The following is a 21,392-nucleotide window of genomic DNA, read 5'->3' on the forward strand; positions in this document are numbered from 1 at the left end:
TTCTCTGTTTGATGTGCCTCACTGGCAGCTGGCTCGCTATTACAAGAGCAGAACTGTGCAGGCTACTGCGGTTAGCCCTCTCTGCATTCGATTGTATTGAATTTGCTATCTTCTTCTGAATTCCTGATAGTCACCTGAAACATTTCACATTTTTTCCTCTAGCTCAAATACAGCTTTTAACAGAATTATCTCAGTCAATATGCTGTCAATAAGAAATTACTTGAAATGCCAATTTTTGCAATGGCTTTTAGAAAATGGCATCGCGTACAAAATTGTTGAATTTGCACAGATCACGTCTTACCTCTTCCACAGATAAATTTTCCTGAATTGCTGTTATGTTCCTTTGATACACTCTCTAGATTCATGGTTAGAAATAAGTATTTGTATTTACAAAAAAAAAAAAAAAAAAAGAAAAGAAAAAGCCACAAGATTTTTTTTTTTCTTTTCTTATGCCCACGACTTCAACGAGCGGGCCTAACTGTAAGATGAACTCTTGAAGAGCACATCTTTGCAATCCATGGGTAAAGATAAGATAAGCTGAATCTGAGTGGAATGTGAATAACTTAGTAAGCTAAGTGATATGATTCCATCTGCCCAATTTGGGTGACTCCCAAGTTGAGACAGTCTTTCTCTTGGTTTCTTTTACAAACAAAACATGGACATTTTCAAGGACACAAGTGACTGGAACTGTATGTCCTTATACAGGCTGCCAGAGCTGGCAAATCCTGCAACCCACCTGCCCTAAACTGCAAGCTAGCATCCTTGGTTGGGGCCCCATCTCAAGAGGAGAGACTGCCATCTGCTGAAGTGCACAGTCCAGTTTTCTTCCCTTTTTGATCTCTTACCCTCACGCCGAGCAAGATTAACTGTCCTCATAGTACTTGAACCAGAAAGGTCAAAGCATAATGTTGTTTGGCTATGGGAAACTGAATAGCAGAGCCTGCACAAATATCAGCAGAAATGAACTACGTGTTTTTAGTATTGCCTTATTATTATTATTTTTTCTCCCTCAAGCTTATTACTCTACAGAAATGTTATTTTTTTGGTTTTTCTAGAAGAGTGGGCTAGAGCACTTGTTAGAGAACACTTCAGTTTGTTCTTAGTAGGTACATAAATAGAAAATAGCATATCCATGCATGAAAATCACTTTATGCTGAGATTGCATTTGGGAGCACCTTGGGAAATCACTTCCAGTGACAAGGCCTATTACTTGAAAATCCAAGAATTTGCATAAAATTACTTTGTTAGTCATGTTCTGTTTCCCTCATCTCTGTCACTCTTCTCTTTCTCAAACTGCCCAACCTAAACAGTACAACTTCAAACTCCTCTGAGAAAATGTGTCCATCTTTCATTTTCCCTCAGTGCTAAGATTAATACTGTGCTGTCAGCACATTGCCTACCTACCTAGGCTGGTCCAGCCATTCCAGCAACAGAGGAAGAATTGCCTTTAGGGTTTTTTCCAATACTTTCAAAAGACAACTGACACCTCTGAGAGCTGTTTACTGCCTTGGTTTCAGCTCCCAGTGCATGCAACAGAGCTGCAAGCATACACCAGGCTCGCAGAAAGAGTAGTCTCTTCCCTCTGAAACTATTTGTGCATCTTCTTAGCTAAAATCTTCTTATAAATAAATAAATAAACACAAAACATCACAAAATGCCTGTTGTTTCCTTCCTCTTTGTTACATAGCAGTCTCCTGGGGAAAAAAGAATCAGTGTCTGTGCTCATTTAGATTACTTTATAGTCTCACTTTTTCCTGCCTTCTCCTTTATTGACTTCCACTTTACGGAAAAAGCTTAATCATACCAATTTTCTTAACGGTTCATGATATAAGTTTTTTCTCAGGGCGGGGTGGCGCTGGCGGAACTCGCAGCCCTCAGACCCCCGGCTCCAGGCGGGGCAGGGCGGGACGGCGGGAGCGGCGCGAGGCTTTGGCCGTCTCGAGCCATCGCCTCAGGGTGGCGCTGCGCGGCGGACTGAGACCACATTCCTGTGCCGCGAGGTGGCCAGGCTGTCCCTTCAGCTACGAGGGTGCTGGAAGCGAGGTCTTGATGTTTATGGACAAAGCAGAACTAAATGGGACTTTTTCCCGGTTTGAGAAAGTTGTGGCCTGAAAGAATGACTGGTGTGATCCTGAGGGATGGATCCAGGAGGCCTCGCAAGCCCTGGGTATCACACCTGGTCTTTGAGAAGAGCTGCAACGAGGAACCTTTCAGCCGTTACCGCTTTGAAAAGGCACATCAGGTGATGCTTTTCCTGGCTGGATGCTATACAAAATGCTCTTGGGAGACGGCAAAGAAAAGGTGCCTACTTATTTAGATAGATATTTATCATGAGGATAAGCAGGAAGGGGGAGAAATGGGCATGGCCAACATGAGGACTTGGCTACAAGGAGAAGCAGCTGCAGGAGAACACGTAATCAAGGCAGTAAAGCATGCCTGGGTGCTGTTAGCATTGTGTTTTCCTGGGGAGAAGATGGAGATTCTGCTCTGATTTCATGCGCTAAAGCAAAAAAAGAGAGAGCTGTTGGCGGAGATGACTGCAGAGTGGGCTTATCCTCAGCACTTTCCTACAGAATCCTTGTTCATGGAGTTACTGAAGGTAAGAAGATGTATGTCAAATGTATGTCATTGTTGCCTCATAGCACTGCTGCCAAGTTATTAATGTGTCTGGTTAATTTTACAATTTTGAATATTAACGATTTATTAACACTGACGCGGTAAGGAAAATCAGGAAGTTAGTTCAGTCCTGTTGCTAGTCTATTAAAAGCCAGAAGCTGTTAGTATAGGAGAAAAACACCTGTGGAATCTTGCAAAACTCAGTCTATTGTGTTTATTGTTGCGAGATTCCTTTTGTTTTGTGTTGTCTGTTCTCTGTAGGATTAAGCATGATTAACATTCTTAATAGCTCATTTTAAAATTAAAGAGTGTGAGCAACTGTTCTTTCTCAGAGAATAGTAACAATGAGAAACAATTTTATACTTAACCACATTTCTTCAGTTAATTTTAATACTGAATGAACTAAATTCCAAACCAACCTTACAGTTGTTAAGTAAAAGTGGCAGAATCCTGCTCTGTGGGACCCAAGTAGGTAACGTACTGTAGCAGAAATATTTACTCAATTCTGTCGTCCTTATTCAAAGTAATGGAATAATGTGAAATGTGTTTTAAAGATAAGTAAATAACATCATGTTTTAAGTGGGATTTTCTCTTGTTGTGTGAGATAATCTTTGCCAAGGTGTAAACCACCAGCATTTTGTTTACAGCTCCCAAAGCACAACATGTGCAGTCAGCTCCTGTTTTTAACAATTCTTATTTTAACGTTGAATGATCCTGTGATTGAAGAATCACGCTTTGCAGGTTACAAAAAAAAAAAAAAAAAACACATAAAAAAAAACTATGTATCATATTTTACAGGGAATTTTTAAGCTAATAGAGAAAGTGGGTCAGTCATACAAATAAAAGAAAACATGGGATTTACATGTGCAGTGAAGTAAAACTTTGATGTAATCCAGTCCTGTCTAAAAACAAAAGAACAATGTGCGTTACTGTTCATTAATTATTGGCTTAAACAGACTTTAAATAATCTGTACAAAAGGAGGGATAAGGAGGGATGCGATGGTATGGAAGAGTTTGGTTAGTCTTCATTGCAAAATTCTGAAGGTAGAGTTACAGAGTGAGTGCTGCAAAATCTTCAAAAGAAAATAACAGAAAAAAATGTTGTGCAGTAAGTAGTTACTTAAGTTGTTGATTGTAATGAGGAGGATAATTGTGTTAACTCCAGCAAACCTGGTGGCTTTCAGTCCCAACCCCAACAGCTTTCCAGATATTTGGAAAATCAAATGATTCTTTATAGAATTTAGGAAACTGATGAATTTACACACTTGGGATTACAAAATCCTTCTTTTAATTAACTAGGTGGTGTTATTTTACTTATAAAACTCCTATATCTCTGGTATCTGTAGTGGTGTGACCGGTAAGAAACCAGTGAAGAGGGTACACAGTATGGATATTGAAACCTCTTTTATCGAGGGCCTGAAAATATGTATCATTCTAATATATTTATCCAAATTATGGATTTTTTTGTTTTTTTAACGAGAGTTGGATATCACAGAACAGTTTTGATGCCCAGCTGGCCCCTGAATTGCATTGTCAGGGAGGAAAACCAGGCAGTGTTCCTGCTCAGATATTTGGTTGGAAAGACCATTATTTCTGTTTCCTACAGACTTCATGTATGTGGTTGGTGTGGGTTGTTTTTATTTCTGTTTTTTATTTAGTCCCATGCTGGTCAAGAAAATACAATATTTTGTCCCATGCCACTGCAATCACCTCCTGTGCAATTATGATCTTTTACATTTTAGCCTCTAAGCTCCATATTGTCTGAAACATCAGTGAAGTTCAGCTGGAAAGTATTTTGTGTATGTTTTGGCTCTGATAATTTTTTTTGTCACAATAATGCCTAAATCAGCTAAACTTTAAGAATTTCTTGAATCACAGAAAATCATGTGTTTGAATATCTACTGTCAGTCATTCTTGTTCAGCGTTGTGAAACAATTTGTAATTTTAAAGCTTCATCCGATCTTCCAGAGTTTAGGACTTAATTTGTGTTCTGTGGGTTGATGATTTATGTTAATGAGAAACACTCAAAATGTTATGCTTAAAGTAACTGTATGGGCATTAGGAGTTCAAACCTGGATCTTGAGCATCCAAATAATTTACTTGAGCTACACCATGATATTTGATAGCTTATGAATAGTCAGGAACTACTTCATGAATATATGGTGCTTTCTCAATTGCATGCTTAAACATAATTGCTTAGAATACAAACACAAGTCTTCTATTCCAGTACAAAAAAGACTGAATAATAGGAATTTGAGGTACATGAAAGTGTTTATAAATGATGTTTTCCTTGTAACACATAAGCAGAGACTTCCACTTCATAGATGTGGAAGTCAGAATGTATACTTTACAAGCAAAGAAAGGTGTTACCAAAGGGTGGTTTTTTTGGTTTTTTTTTTTTTTTTGAAGGCTTGTGTTTATACTATTCTGTATACTACTTTACAATTAGTTTCACATTGGAAAGTGAAAATGACCATTTGCAGTATTTTCATGTTTGCTGCCTCATCTTTTGATATCTGTGTTGCTGACACCTGTGACAGGCTAGTATTTGCTAAAATAGGTAACATGAATCTTTGCTGTCTCACTTCTGTATTTGCGTAGCAAATGGTCAAGCGGCATGACTCAGGGCAGGTTAAAAATCCATTTTGTCACACAAGTATTCATTTGAAAGCACTTTATTTCTTAAGGAAACTTCTGTGTCAGTTTTGTCAAAGTAGTTGACAGTCACTGAAGGAGCGTACAAGACTTCAAAGAGTTTAAATTATCATTAAATTATATTTTACAAATATATTCTAGAAATTCAAGTACTGTGCATTGAATAACAGTTAATTTCAAAGGCTTCCAATTAAGAGAAACTAAAGTATGTCTTCATGTTTTAAAGCTGCTCTGATTATTGAGAAGAGAGACTTGAGCTTCTGGTGGGTACTAAAGCCAGCTCTGCTCAGCTTTGTTCATTAGAATTATTTTCTATTTTTAAAAACTAGCGTTATTCTGCAGTTACCAAGGCTGGTTTTGGCAATAGGTATCTTGTCTAGGACAAGAAGTTACTCTAGTTATGTTAGCTGCACGTGTATGTTTTTATTTTTTTAACTTTGGCTTTTTCTTAGGTGCTACTTAAGTAGTCTTAGTTTGTACAACATAAAGGCATTCAAACAGTGGGCAAAACATTTGTCTTCAACAGTGATGTCTGAAAGTTGTTTGTGGGTTGTTTTTTTTTTTGTTTGTCTTTCTTTCAAATTTTCATGTTTCTATAGTACCTGAGATAACTAAGATCCACGGTTTTATTTAGTTTACTAATTTCTAATAAGAATTTGAGTTAAATTCGTATTGTAAATTTTATGAGGGAAGTGATTGAAAATATTAAGGTTCTTGCTATACCGCTTAGATTTATTACAGAATAAGTTGAATCCTAAATTAAGGAGGGAAGATTTGGGTTGGATGTCAAGAGGAATTTCTTTACAGAGAGAGTGGTGAGGTGCTGGAACAGGCTGCCCAGAGAGGCTGTGGATGCCCCATCCCTGGAGGTGTTCAAGGCCAGGTTGGATGGAGCCCTGGGCAGCCTGGTCTAGTATTAAATGGGGAGGTTGGTGGCCCTGCCTGTGGCAGGGGGTTGGAGATTCATGATCCTTGGGGTCCCTTCCAACCGAGGCCGTTCTGTGTGACTCTGAATAACAGGTGAAAAATTGCATTAGAATTGAGTTTGAATATTGGGGAGGGGGAGGGGGGGGAGGAAACAAACTGGAAACCAGCCTATAATCAGCATCTTTTTATCAACACTGTGGGACTTTCATTGTTTCTGGGAGTTAGGAGGACCAAATCTGTCAGTGATGAGAGTTGCCTCCATGGCTCTTATATGAAGATGATTGGGAACCACTGCAATGTAATACTTGAATGAATGTAGTGTTGTGACTAGAAGAAATACTAGCCTTAATTTAGCAATCAAATATTATGTTAAGTATTGTGTCGTATCTTCAAATCAGATAACAATGCATCCTTTACTTCCATGCTTAATTAGTGGCATCCTCTCTGCATTCTGTGGCCACTGAAGTTTCCAACCCAGCTCGCTTGCAGTTGTTGATCATCCTTCTTGTGCTGCATTCTGTCATCTCACTGTCCTAACGTGTGGATTGTGACAGAGTAATTGCTTGGGATAATGCCCTGTGTACTCTTTCCTGAAATTCTTTCTCCCTTCCCTCAGCTTTGGTGCTAGTAACAGTATTGATATTCCTATCAACTGCTCATCTAAAATTCAAACGAAGAAATAATCCCACACGCCAGTGCACAGAATAGAGCACAAAATAAAAACTTACTTGGCTGATGTTTGTGTTCTGTGACTGATATTAGAGCAAAAAAGTATCTTCAAGCAAAGCTTTGGCAGCTACCCTTCTGCAGGATGTGTCAGCCAGCTGCCATGTAGAGTTCTAACCTAGCAGCATGATTAAATATCACACCTTCTCCTTTCACCAGCTGAGACTAAAATAATATTTTGCTATCTGCTTAATGCCTGCTGCCTCGAACACTGTCCTTGCTGAAATAAATGCTCTCTAAATCATTCTTTTTCTATTTGAAACATCAGTTATTTCTTATGATGAGTACACACAAAATGAGCACATAGTATATGCTCCTGCATGAGCTGCTTAGTACAATAGAATGGCAGGCAGAGTCAATTCAACACGTCTCACCCTATGGAAGAAGGAGGAAAGCTGCTCATTAACTTCTCGAATGTGTTCTTGTGAACTGTGCAGCTGATACTGATATGGGAATCAGAGACTATCCTGCACTTTGTATCATTTGATAGGACAAGAGGAGGTGGCCTCAAGTTACACCAGAGGAGATTTAGATTGGGTATTAGGGAAAATTTATTCTCGGGAAGAGTGCTGAGGCTTTGGAATGCATTGCCCAGGGAAGTGACAGAGTCACCATCTCCCTGGAGGTGTTTAAGGAGAGGGTAGATGTGGTTCTTAGGGATGTGGTTTGGTGAGCAGTATTGGTGATTGGTGGACAGCTCAGTGAGATGATCTTGGAGGTCTTTTCCAACCATATTATTGTGTGATTCCATAGTTTGTTTCTCACCTGATCTGAAACCTGTTGGATGATGTCTACAATGCTGAAGGAAATTTAAATTATTTGAAGATGCTTTTTTAGTAGTTTAACTCTTCTTTCTCTCTTTCAGGGACAGAGTTAAACAGAAGAGGTGGAAATGTAGCCTTAGCGTTGGCTAGTTTGTGATGTACTGTTTGTAACATACAGTAAGAGAAAAATAAAGCTGAATATAGAGCTGCAAGTTTAAAGTACAAATGGGCAATGATTCAAAACTTTGGGTGGAAATGCTTCATGCTACCTGGAGATAAGAATTTATCCATTTCAGAATACTGGCACTTCTATTTGTTGCTCTGTATTTCTGTCATCCATTCACAATGAGAGGAGAATGCACAATGCTACTGCTAACATGCATCTGTGTAAGAGTAAATAGGATAAATGTTACACCAAGATGGGTCCAATACTTAAAAAAAGAAAATACAGGGGAGTGCTAGGACTGTTCTTAAGAAAAAATCTGTCAACTGTCAAAAAATCACAGGTGTGTATTGCATTTCTGGTTGAGTCTAGCTAAGTACAACTGAAGCTCAGTTATGTTCTCTGCATTTGCGTGCTGTAACATATTCAAGCTCTTTCTTTAAATCTGGTACTGTTAGGAGCAATCCTTCTGGCTCCGAAGGTTGAGCTGCAGAGTCCTGACGTCTGGGACTCTGAAAAGTACATGCCATCTGCTTGGCATATTGATTGGCTGTGGAGAGGCTACTCTTCAATTAGAATGCAATAAATTGAGAAGGCTGTTGCGGAAGAGCTGTTTGTTGTCCATGGAGAATTAGGTCTTGATTTATGCTCAAGCACGTGTTAGATGTTGCGTTATTGCTAAAAGTACCTGCTATATGTATGCATCCATACTGACGTCTACATTTTGCCTGTCTATGACTTGGTTTTTGAGTTGGTGGTGGTGTTTTCTTTTTCTTTTTTAAAGAAGAAGAATTGGCATCTACTTTGGGTTTCTCTGTGTTTTCCAAATGCGAGCATCATGAAATGGAGAGAACTGTTCATCAGAGAGCAGGCTTCTAAACTTTATATGTAATTTTTGGCTGTCAGTGGGTAGATGTTAGTTTTGTAGTGCTTAAGGTGTGCCTATCTTAAAGAAAAGAAGCATCTGCTTCTTACTTGCCTAAAGGCAGACAATTTAGTGATAAATTATCTGAGCCGTAATCAAATGTATTCCCACGTAACTGTATTGCTGTCATGAAAACAAGGGCTCATCAGTAAATCAAAGATGTGAACAAATAATAAATCTTAATCAAAATTGTTCTAGCAAAGGTGGAGTGAAACGACATGCAGTTCCACTTTTATGGTTAAGATCAGATCTTAAAGCTCTCTGGAGCACAAGTAGTAGTTAGCAGAATTAAATATGAATGACAGTGATTCTGTAGTTGTACAGACTGCTGTCAGTCCTCTAGAAAATAATGGTGCTTGTTGAATTTAATGCAATTTCTTACCTGTTAGAAGTTGAGTGTTGTGTACTGAAGTGCTTTTCAGGATAAAGGAGAAAATGTTCAGTGCATCAATGAGTGGACTCCTGGTTTTAGTGTTGTGGTTGGTTGCTCGGAAGGCTGCTTCCCGAGGGAGTTTTGAGAGCTCTATTGATCTGAATAGCTGGTGGACATTTTTAAAACATGAGCAAAATGTGATTTTTCTTGGGTTAGAACTACTGAAAGCAGAAAACTAAATTGTTGTTCGTTTCCAGGACTTTAATTAAATTAAGTACATCCATGATTATTCTTGCAAGTCTTCTGGTTGTTTAAACACAATGTGCTCTACTTAGAAAATTTAATAGTGTTTAATCTTTACATATATATGTTGTTATTAAAAAAAAAATATCTTTAAATAGTTCAATGTTATTTCAATGTTATTTTTTTCTAAAATTTGATTCAGTGCAGTATTTTATTTTTTCATATTTTAAAAATGTATTAGCTGTTAGACTATTTTGGAGAAAATAGAAGTTATAGAGAGAAGAATGAAACAAAACTGTCTCTTTTTCTAAGGAAAATGACTGGAAACTAATGGTACAAAGCAATTGAAGTATAACTCTTAATCTTTTAATACTATGATCTTTTCAGTAAAAACTTACTTAGAAAACAGTATCACATCAAAAAAATATATTGGTTAAGAGGTGATTTATTGAGAGCACTCAACTGTTGTGTGTTGGTTTTTGTTTTTTTTTTTGTTTTTTGTTTTTAATAGCTCTCCCCAGTGTTTTTCCTTCTGAATGAACAAGTACGTGTGTTGGGGCTGGTCTAGATATGCCAGGTTGTGTCTCGTTGGTTTAGGGAATCTGAATAGGAATTAGAATTTAGAATAGAAAAAGGAATAAACGTGGTTTAGGGAATCTGCTTTGGCAGGGGGGTTGGTCTCGTTGGTCTCGATGATCTCTTGAGGTCCCTTCCAACCCCTACAATTCTGTGAATTGTAAGACAGTTGCAAGGCTGTCAATAGCAAAACACAATGGATGAAGCTTTATCAACAATTTATGTATTATGTCATCCCAGGAACAGGCCAAAAGAATCTTACCTGATTTTGGTCTGACACAACAGGGTGGGTCTGAAATGCCTTTGCCTTTGAATTCCTTCAGAAGTAATCAGAGGTTCAGGCACAGTATTCATCTGGAAGATGTTCCTTCCTTATGCCGACTTCCTTCCAAGTCAGTTAATTCTGTGGGAAGGAAAGATGTCAGTGATTTATGTACTGGCTGCAGATGGGAAAGAGTACTTGTGCTCTGATTGTCGTTGAAAGTGCAGGACAGTTTTTACCCCGGGACATTTGCAGCATCATCAGTGCACTCTAATGCTATTTCAGCACTTTGTGTGTGTGTGTAAATGTCATCTGGTTGGACAGTTAATATTTCATCTTTCATCAGTATTTATCCAAATTATTTTTGAATTTATCACACTTAACATTATATCTATGGGATACCAATTGCTGATTAGTTCCCTCTTAGCACAAGAGGAATAATATTTCCAAGTCTCTCACAGTTAAAACTTCATAAGGACTTCTTTATACATTTCTTTATCTAATCAACCCAAGAGTTGATTGCAGATCTCTTGTCTGTTTTCTTGACTGCAAGGCTGCCTGCTAAACTTACTGTGACATAAGTCAGTACACTAGCTAAGCTCAAAGCACTGTCTAGTGCCCTATGGAATTCTGGCAGTCAGTATTTTTGGTGCTTTGCGTTTTTTTCCCTCATTTTGTATTTAATTCAGAAGTGATTCATAAGATTCTAATGTGGCTGACGTGTATCAAAGTCCCTCTGAAATCTAAAGCTCGTTTTAGAAAATACACTAATCCAAATGTAAAGGATTTTTGCAAATTATTTACTGTTCTTTACAAATGTAGTCATTTGCATTTCTTTCATCATTCCAATCATTAGAATATGGCCTAGGATGCCTTAGAATAATAAGAATACTTTATTCTTCTTAAGGTGGGCCATCTTTCCTGTCTGGTCCCACGGAATGTCATGTGATCGTCAGTCATCAGCATGAAGAATGTGAATTGCAGTCAACTGGTCATGCTTCCTTTGCTTTTTGCTTGTTTTCACAGTGATGTTCATCTTAAAACTTGTTGCTTACTTCAGTACTTTGTGGGCTGTCTCTTGAAGTGTTGGATTTATCTGCACATACATTTTTGAGATTTACTGTAATTTACTATGGTTTCAGAAATTGAGCTGCAGTCATATGTCCTCCTCATTTTCCAGTATAGCTGTTTGTTAGTATAGCCTTTTTGAAACCAGGAGGATTACTTGGAACTGTAAGGTGTTGCTTCAAGGTTTTGCTGTTCATCTCTGATGACACATTCTAACTCTTTCAAATTATTTTTCTTCAACTTCTTCTCTCACACTTCTGAAGTAGAGAATGACTCTTCATATCTTCACTGATCTTCCAGGAAATGGTTTCTTTTAACATTGAAAGAGAAAGGTTTCCCATTCCTGACATTTACATATGTAAATAGGTCATAAATAATGCTTCACTCAGGCTTATCAAGCTTGAAGTACTCTGTTTAGAGTTCAGAGGCTTCCCTCCTCACTTTTTTGGGGGGTATACCTCACAGTTTCTATGGAGGAGACTGGAAATGGAAAGTTGTATCTTTAAGCTGAAGCATGATGGGGATGGGTGACTAAGTGCAATGCTTCATCCCCATTTCAAGAGTCAAAAAAGAAAAGAACAAAAAACAACACACCTTGCGCATTAACTTGATTAAAGTTCATCTTTAAGATGTATCATTTAGTGCAAAGAAAAGAATATGTCATCCAAGCAAATGAGATACTGTATCCTTCTCTAAATAAGAATTTTGTATTTTGTAGTTCACTTCGTTGGTTTGTTTTTTTCTTTTTTCAGTTGCAGTCAGAAGACAAAACATACCTTAGGAAGCAGTCACTAGAATCAAATAGATGTTAGCTACATGTACCTGTTATAAACAGGCTTGAAACTTTTTGCTATATTGACGTTAGTGTGCAGTTACACAAAATAAAGAAAATAAAGTATATTGTATAATAAATAAAGTGTAACAATGAAGTATATTGAAGGCAGCATGATAATGATGTCATTTTTATAATGAAACATACATTTCAGTCTAGAAGAGCCAAAAAAAAGAGGTTTCTTTGCATCTGCTAGGATGCAAGCAGTCTTGATGAAGTCCATAAGAGGACACTGGAGGGATGTGCTTGGAATTGTTACAGTATTTGTACAAATACTAATCTACAGCAGGTCAGCACTATGGGAATGGTAAAGCTAGCACAGAACCAAGCTAGCCTACCATGTTGGAAGCAGTATGATATCACTAATGAGAGTCTGCTTCTCAACTAACGGACAGTGGCAAGAGGTAGGCTTGGGGGAATAATGGGAAATGCCATATGTAGTGTGTTTACAGATCACTTAATTATAAAAGTATGCCAGTGTTACTCATAAATTTCTTGTCACATATCCTATTCAGCAGCTTGAAAGGTACAAACAACTCTGACTTGAGGAGTGAAGTTTACAGCAGTGATGGAACCTTATTTCCTATAGCGATCTCTGATTGTTTCCTGTCTGAATGAATTCATTACAGGGGGCTGCCCAGAAGACAGAGAACGAGATGTTCTTTTCTTTCTGTTGACTGGCGAAGATATATGCAGCTGTGTGTGAATTAAGATGAAAGAAGTAAAATAATGAACTGTGGAGAAATAGAAAATCCTGTCTTATTGGAGAAATAGAGGGGTCATACTGTGAATCACAGCTTATATGTGGTAGTAATAGCTATGGTATGCTTAAAATTTTGGAACCTATTGTATTTCCCATTTGGATATAATTAAATACATACATCATTCTAACAAACCTCTCACAGCAGATTGTGAACTTTGGAAGTGGGGAAAGGAATTAATGGCAATGTATTTCATATTGGTGTTCCCTCTGTCTACTGATTCAATTATTTTCCCATAAAGAATGTACGCTTTCTACACAAGAGATGTTGGTCAGCTTTTGAATAGACATTGCTGAAGGTGGAGTGAAAAATGATCGTCAAATACAATGAACTCAACAGCTATTACTTATCTTCTGATCTAAGAGACAGGCCTAATATCCTGTCTCAAAATAAGAGGGGAAAAAGAGCTTGGACACAGTTCAGTAGCAGTGCCAGAAACCTATAATCACAAGCTATCACTAATGTTAGAAGAATTTAATACCAAATCATGGTGGTTCGTCAGACTCCTGGCTGAGGGAAGTGGTGATGAAAGACAAGCTGTTCGTAAAACACTTATCTGAATGTAGGAATGTAGTAGTGAAAATCTAACCTTTTTTTGCTTTTCAATTTGAAGTTAAATCCTCTAAAATGATCTACTTTAGCAGTTAGGAAATGGGCTTACAGAAGGTCTGTGTCTTAAATTATTGTGAGCTAAGTCATATATGACGCGCAAAGAGGATTTTTTTGTGCCAAGTAATACACTTTTGAGAAGACAACACCAGCATCAATATATTCACAGAAGATCACAATTTTTCTCTTTATCATCATTTTTGAGACAAAAAGTCTTTGTGGTAATTTGGCAAAGGTGGAGATATAATACGTATTTTATTTTAATTTTTTTAAAGTGTTTCACTTTTGTTTCAGAAACCTCTACTTGTTATTTCACACATACATAATTCTTAAGCAGTTTTGTTTCATTTATACAAGGGAAGCTGGGGAAGGTGGGTTTTTGGTTTGACATACTATAAAAATGTTCTACTGAAGTTACATTTAAAAAAGTAAAATAAAAAGAAGTACAGTAGAAATACAGGCTTCACTACTGCCAAATCTGTGTAAATCAGATATCCAAATTAGGACTATGGAATTCCATATTGAAATTAACCTTTAAATTCTTTACAGCTTGTACTGACTCAAGTATGTGACTTCTAAAGTATTTTATGTACATCCCTTCCTTTGTGTGTTTGGATGAAATCTCGGTGTAAGAACTACAGGAAGAAATTGGCATCTGCTTATCTGGAGGGGCAGACAGAGGAGAAGTAGTTTGTTTTTATTTAAACAAGTGTAACAAGCTTTTTATTATGTCCTTGGGTGAAGGTGTTGTCAATTAGACATTGCTGATGCTTATTGTGTAATAAATGTAGGCCTGTATTACAAGAGAAGCAGCTGGGCAATAATTTAAAATTAAAAAGTTCTCACATAGTGACTGCCATTTAGTAAGTATTAAAAGCAGTTCTCAAAATGGATTTAACCTCACAAGCTGTGGAGGAAAAGTAGCTTGGAAACAGCAGTGTTGCTTATCCTTAGTATATTCCGTGATTCCATAGCACAGTTGGTAAGGAAAGGACTCTAGCAGTAAATCAGACAGTACAAGTCAGATTGCAGCCCTGGAAAAGAAGTAATTCCTGCTGATACTGGGTCTGTCACCCACTGAGGAGCAAAGCTGAATACTGCTGGGATACCGGTGTTAAACTGGAGCAGTTCTCCAAGCTTCATGGAATATATGTTGTGTATTCAGCATACATATTGCACTGAGGAAGAGCTAGCGCCTGGTCAATTGCAATTGAACAGACTGAAAATGCTATTACTATTAATGATATATAGCTAGTAATGGTGACTGTTGGAAAGCAGTGCTTTGTAGCTGAGAATTTGCTCTACCAAACAGTGTTATGGTGCTCTTTGTATCTGTTGTAGTTGCCATGGGAAAAATAGGAGGCATTACTTCTGGAGTGACATATATGTGTAGTTAAGTATTACCAGGAGGCTTTTCACTTCATTTGCAAATGCAGTGGCTGTTATTCCACCTGTCTCATATAAGGAACTTCATATTGCAGCAATGTGCAAAAATGTCTGTTATGCCCATCCTGTAATAAAAATGTAGATATTCTTTTTTTTCCACCTCTAAATCAAGTTCTACAAATGTTGGCTACCACATGAAATTTCTTTGATCACAACTAGCCTTTTTAAATTTCTTAAGCTTTGAATTAAACTCCTGAATTAAGCTAAGACTTGCTTTACATCTTAGTAGTAGTATTTGCTTCAAGGAAGTTTTTCTTGGTTTTTCTTTAATTCAGCATCTGGTAGGTTCAAAGTGTAAGATATAATCTTCTAGGCCTGCTCCCAGTGGAAAACCTTGTTTTGCCTCATTTCAGTAGCTCACAGAACAGACAAGTGATGAATGTAAAGGACTTTGATTTGTTACTCTGCGTGCTGCGAGTTCTTGTGCTTATAGCATCCTTTTGAATAATGATTGAAATGGGACAGTTACCATTCAGAATTTATTATTTATTGCATCAGGGCAAAGCTATACTCTGTTTACTTCTCAATTATTCTCCTATCAGAAGGAGTGTAAAGGGAGACAAGAAGAATGGTTCAGTTCTCTACGTGTGCAATTTGTGTTTTTTTGTTTTTAAATAAAAAGCATTACTCTGAGTTCAGAAAACAATTCATGAACGTTGAACTCTTCCTTGGCATTATTGTTTCACTAGGCTGTGACTTCCTTTTTTTCAGCCAAGTGGTCTATTTAATGCTTACAGTTTAAGCCAGTTTCTCCTTTCTCTTCCAGAGGGTAACCTCCAGATCTCATCAATGCCATCAGCAGGGTTTGCTTGAAAAATCTTTCAGTTTACTGTGAGAGATTTCACATGAACCCTTACAGCAGGGCAATCCGGAAGTATTGCGCGTATCGCTGCTAATGAAACGCAAGCGCGTGCATTCTGATGAAGCGGTTCCCGTATGGGCTATATGCACACAATCCCATGACATTTATAAAGTGCTTAGAATCTCTCAGAGTATTTAAAGTATTTTTTATGAACATTAAAGCCTTGATAATCGTGGCTCTGAAATGTTTCTGATTGCCCATAAAAAAAAATGCAGAGTTTGAGTGAAAACACAAGGAAAAAAATAACTTTGCAAGCTCTAGAATGCTCCATCTGGTGTCAGTGGCATCAAGCAATAAAAATGTAAACTTTGTTATACTGAAACTCAAGGAAAAGGGAGAGGCTGAGGGTGAATTTTAATTGTAATTTAAGTTCATTCATTTTTCATTCTTGAATTTACTTCTTACATTGAATAATTTTTCCTTATGTATTAGACTTTTCTGAAGTTCCTATCACACTTTTCTTTGCCTTCTATAGACAAACTAGGTTTACATTTTTGATTATAGTGTCTGATTTTAAAATATCCTGATTATATTGCATAGATTCAGTGTCTCCATTCATGGTGCTTTGGCCTGTGTAAATCAAAGCTTCAGGGCATGAGGCCTGAGATTACTTCTTGCTTGTTTAATCTGGGCAATGAGCAAGGAAATAAAAGCTGATCATGAGGAAGACTGACTTGGTATTGAAGAAACCAGCTTGGAATTTAAATCCATTTTCTTTTTACACCGTGGCGTTCCTATGTAATTGCAGTGAGTTATTTGTTATCTGTTTTTTCATCAGTCTCCCAAGGATGGTAGTGTTGTCAGATCTCTTTTGTGACTCAGCAGAAGAAATGTGGTCTTGCAAGTACATCTGGAGTTGCAGTTTCAGTAAACACAAAACAGGAATGTGGCATGCTGGATGCTCTAAGAAATAATCACAGCAAAAAAATTGTTAAGCAATCTTCAGCTATCTTTTCTAAGAGTTGCTGGATCCTTCTTAAATATAAAATTGTTTTAAGATTTATTTTTTAAATTGTGCTGCAGTGTCTTGCACTGAAAGAATGAAAATTTCCCCATATTTTTATTGGATTTACTGGAAGTAGCAAATGAAGCCTAAACACAAAGGTGTTGCAGCAAAGCAGATACGTCTGTCATCTGTCCGCTGAGAATTGATGCAGGGAGCATTCTCTCTGCACCTGAGTTCAGTTCAGGCCGTTGGCTCTGGGTGAAGCTGCATTATGGCAATATAACAACCAGGAAGGTTGACAACTGTTACCTTGTCAGCAACACACATTGATTAATGTTCCCTGTAGGAAGAAATTTGTGAGGAAAGTGGCACAGGGACATTGAAGTCATTCTTCTTGTCAGAAGTAAATGCTGCATGGTATTCGCTGCCCTTCTCACTGGTATGCAGACTCTTGTTCTTCTAGATAGGACCAGTTGCCTTCTGTTTCATTAATGTGGGTCTGTAATATAGAATTTATTGTAATATGAAACACGTGGGAGAAATAAAAAAACCCAACATGAACTTTTTTTTTTTTTGCTTTTTAATTCCAAGAGCAATAGTGAAATAGGAAAGAAAGCAATGTGATCTGACTCACATTCAGTAGGCTGAAGTTCTCACATCAATTACCACAGATCTTACTGTTTCATGATGGGCATAATTATCATTGGTTATTGCTTTCTTCATCTTTTTCAGGTTTTAAAAAAAAAAAAGAAAAAAAAAAAAAAAAAGGGGGAAGAGCCCTTTCCTTCCCGCAGAATGAAGATACCACTTCATAAACTGGTCTCTGTTTTTATAGTGTTTTGATTGGATGAATGGTTTTAGACATATCCATTGCTTTTTGTATCAGGTTCATGTATATTTGCAAACCTTAATAGGGTCACATGCTGCTTACATTTTCATAATGTTGTCATCTACCTCAGAACAAAAAATATGTAAAGTATGCTTGCATTATATTTTGTATTTGTCTAACAGATGTTAGTTGATTAATTTGACATTTATTGTTAAAGTAGTACTGAGCAAGATGCTGTTCCAAAGTCCCAGTCTGAAAGCTGACTTAAACTGATGGCATTTCAGTAAATGCTGCTGGGGACTAAACTAATAGCCCAGCAATTACAGCAGAATTTATTCTGTGTACATTAATATGGCTTCAGCTTCTGAGTTCTCCACAGCTTGTGAGAATACTGAGTGAGATTATTTTATATAATTCTCTCAGAATAATTCTTTGTTGCCAGAATAGTAGAGTCGGCAGAGAATGGCAACATGCAGTGCAATATACTTGCAGCATAATACAGGTAGACCGATCTTTTGAGAGGGAGAACAAACTGCTGTTATTTATGTGTTCATATTCTAGTATAAATATTTCTTAAGTACAATTCTGCATTTTTATTTTTATTTTTTACTGTACAAGTCTGCCTAAATTTGGTTTCACGTGCCTGTAGTTTAACTGACCCTTTAAGAAGCTTGCCTAAATTGCAGCATTTTTATTGTGGAACGCCTACTGTGGGAATAGCTGTGAGCTCTTGATAGAAAATAACATTGCTTCCTTTCTCTCCTTAACTCAAATATTTGTCAATATTCTCGTCATTAAGGTTCATCGTAACTCCTCTGCACCTTTAGGAAGCAATTCTGTGTGTTTTCAGGCACAAGGAAGCACCCTGAAGACAAGTTTTCATGTTTGCAGTGATCAGGAAACCACAAGAGTTGAAAATGTGTGTTGTAGGGTAGCATGGTCCCAGCTACCCTTGATGTTCAAGTGGCAACCACTAGAGATTCAGTGAGCTGATGGAAGAAGCTAGTGGTTTCTGTGCTTGGTCCATGTGTTCTATGAGATGTGTTTAAGAAGCAAATGAACTTTAGGTGTTACGGGCTAGCCAGATGGTACTGTCTGTGTTTCTGTATCAGGCTGAGTCATCTCCTTCTTATGGATCCTTTGTGCAGGAGATTTATCATGCTGTGTGCTGTATTTCAAAGTGCATATCATCTTGGTTAATGATTTAAGTGTGCTCATTAATAACAGGGAATGTCATTTAATAGCTGAATCCAGGCTGTCCTTAATATTTGCTACGCTGGGGTTTCGTTTTCAAACTATTTCTTTACAGTCAGTGTCTGATTCCCATAGGAGATTTTTTTCTTTTCTGGTGAATCCTGGTGACTAGAAGACTTAATCCAGACGTGGTGGTGCCTTAGGTCTTTATTCCCAGCAAGCTAACCTCTGTGGCTGTGCTTTGCCTACTCCAAAGCATCACGATCTCCTTAATTGCTTAGAGCAGTACCTTTTCTGATGTGCAGGTAGGAGATGAGGAGTTGGCAATAGCAGAATTCTGCAGAGACTCCCTTGAGGCATCAAGGAAGAAATTCAAAATATTTTGACTTTAATTTACATTATCTGTTCAGTATTTGGAAGGAAAAGAAATCTAGACATCTTGTGCACGGCTTGACTTCCATATGAAATACACTATTTGGGGGATTTTCTGTTCTTTGTATGTTTTAACATATTTGCAAATTTTGTGTGGAACAGATTAGAATTTTCTGTCTTGTAAGAATTCTTGGTACTGTTTTTGGGTTGTTTCATTTGAACACCAATTAAAAGTAGATTATTTGTAAATAAGTGAGTTCAGTGTCGTTTAGCATGTCCAAATCAGTTGTCTATAGTTATTGAGTTTGTTAATGAAAATGGTGGTGAACATAGGGACAACTATAGATCAGCCCAGAGGTTTGTCTCTCCCTCTTCCTACCCACTTGCATGACAGGTCGAGAAAGTTTCATTGTGGTACATTACTGACTGACCTCCAAGACTTCTAGGATAAGGACATCGCTACCCAGGTATGAATTGTTTGTTGATGATTCTCAACGTTTTTCTTTTCCATTAACTTGTCCAGTTTGCCCTTGAATTCTTTTAAACTTCTAACATTCTGTGAAAGGAGCTGTAGGGTTGTGCTGCTCTTACATAAAGAACTATCTTCCTGTCTTTCACACTAGTTCTTGTATTGGGAGGGACTGTGAACAATCGATCCCCACGTACCTTCTTGCTGTATTTCTACCGGGGAAAAAGCACAAGTGCTAGAGAAGGCTTTTAACTGTCCATTTCTCAGTGAAAAAGTAACCTTTCTCACTCCAGGCTTTTTTAAGTTTCCCACAACTTCTTTTACCCTAACTCTGCCTTTTTACTTCTTCTGTAATTAATATTTGATTTTTGAGGTTTATCTCTTTCATCTTCCCAATTATGATTGTGATTTTTATTTGTTTGTGTACTTTATCCAGAAGAAATGGGAATAATGACTAAAGTGACACTAAAAAGAATATTTAAAAAAGCAAAACAAATGTATAATTGAAGTAGCTTGGAAAGTATGTGTGCTGCAACTAGTTCCTTTTGAAAGAAAGCTCAAGATAAAATTGAGGTACCTTATAGGTACCTTTGGAAAACCTTTTTTTAAATTATTATTTCTACATATCGTACTAAAGGTTTAATCCAATTACATTTTCCTAATATGAGAAGCAGAAAGTGAGAAACAAAACTATGATAAAAGCACCAATTTGAGAATATTATCAGAAACCATTGCCTGTCAATGAGTAATCTTAAATAGCTAGTAACATGCTGTAAGCTGCACTTTATTTTATTTTATTTATGCAAAAAAAAAAAAAAAAATAGTCTTAATGATTTGGTATTTCCTTGGGTTTTTTTTTCCTCTTTCATATATCCATGGAGAAGTGATCTGTGTCAGAGAGAAATGTTTCCTTACTCAGACCTGATTATTATTAGCAATAAATTTATGCTTGGCAAATATAATTTCTCCCGACTTGGCTTTTGTCAATTAGCTTTTGACAAATAGCTTTTGTGTATGAATTTCTGCAGGCTGTAGCAAAAACAAAACTACTGGGACAGGTGTCAAAAATCTCAACCATCTGCTGTGCTAATAACCACAAGGTTTGGAGCACTGTGATGAAGATAACAGCCATTAGGAGCAGGGCCATTATCTCACTGTTGTCTTGTACCTTGATACGCTTCTCATTCCAAACATGATAGCAAGAATCTTGATGCCAGCTTGCTTAGCAAGCTTGTCTTTGCAAATCTTGTCTTTGGAAATTGAAAGCTACCTTGAAATGCATTTGCAGGCATTCTTTTTTGAAACGGGAGCTGGGGGCTGCTATGGATGAGGGAAGAAAGCTTCCCTGTATTAATCTAGCTAATAAGAATTTATAGCCTGCTCTTTTTTTCATGAGGAATTATGACTGTGATTACAAAATGTGTGGGTTTTGGAACTCTCTTTGCGCTGAGCATAATTTTGTTGTGAACTATATCTATCAACAATAACCATTTTGTAGTGTGTAGCATTTAGTTCTGCAAATAATTCAGTGGAAGTTAGTATGTTGTAGAAACTAATCCTGACTGATTCTGATCTTCAGTGTGCCGATAAGTTGAATTACACAATCTTGGATGCTCTATGACCAGAATTAAGACAAGAAAATATACATCTCATTTCTAACTTAAACACATGATCATAACAAGATCAATTTCCCATCAGTTTTGGAGAGGATAGTTGAAAGAGATATCTGCTGGGGTTTTTTTGTTTGTTTTTTGTTCTTTTTTTTTTTTTTTTT

Source organism: Centrocercus urophasianus, unplaced genomic scaffold, assembly GCF_019232065.1.
Source record: "Centrocercus urophasianus isolate 14NV4802_14NV808 unplaced genomic scaffold, USGS_Curo_1.0 seq_13, whole genome shotgun sequence".
Taxonomy (NCBI): Eukaryota; Metazoa; Chordata; class Aves; order Galliformes; family Phasianidae; genus Centrocercus; species Centrocercus urophasianus.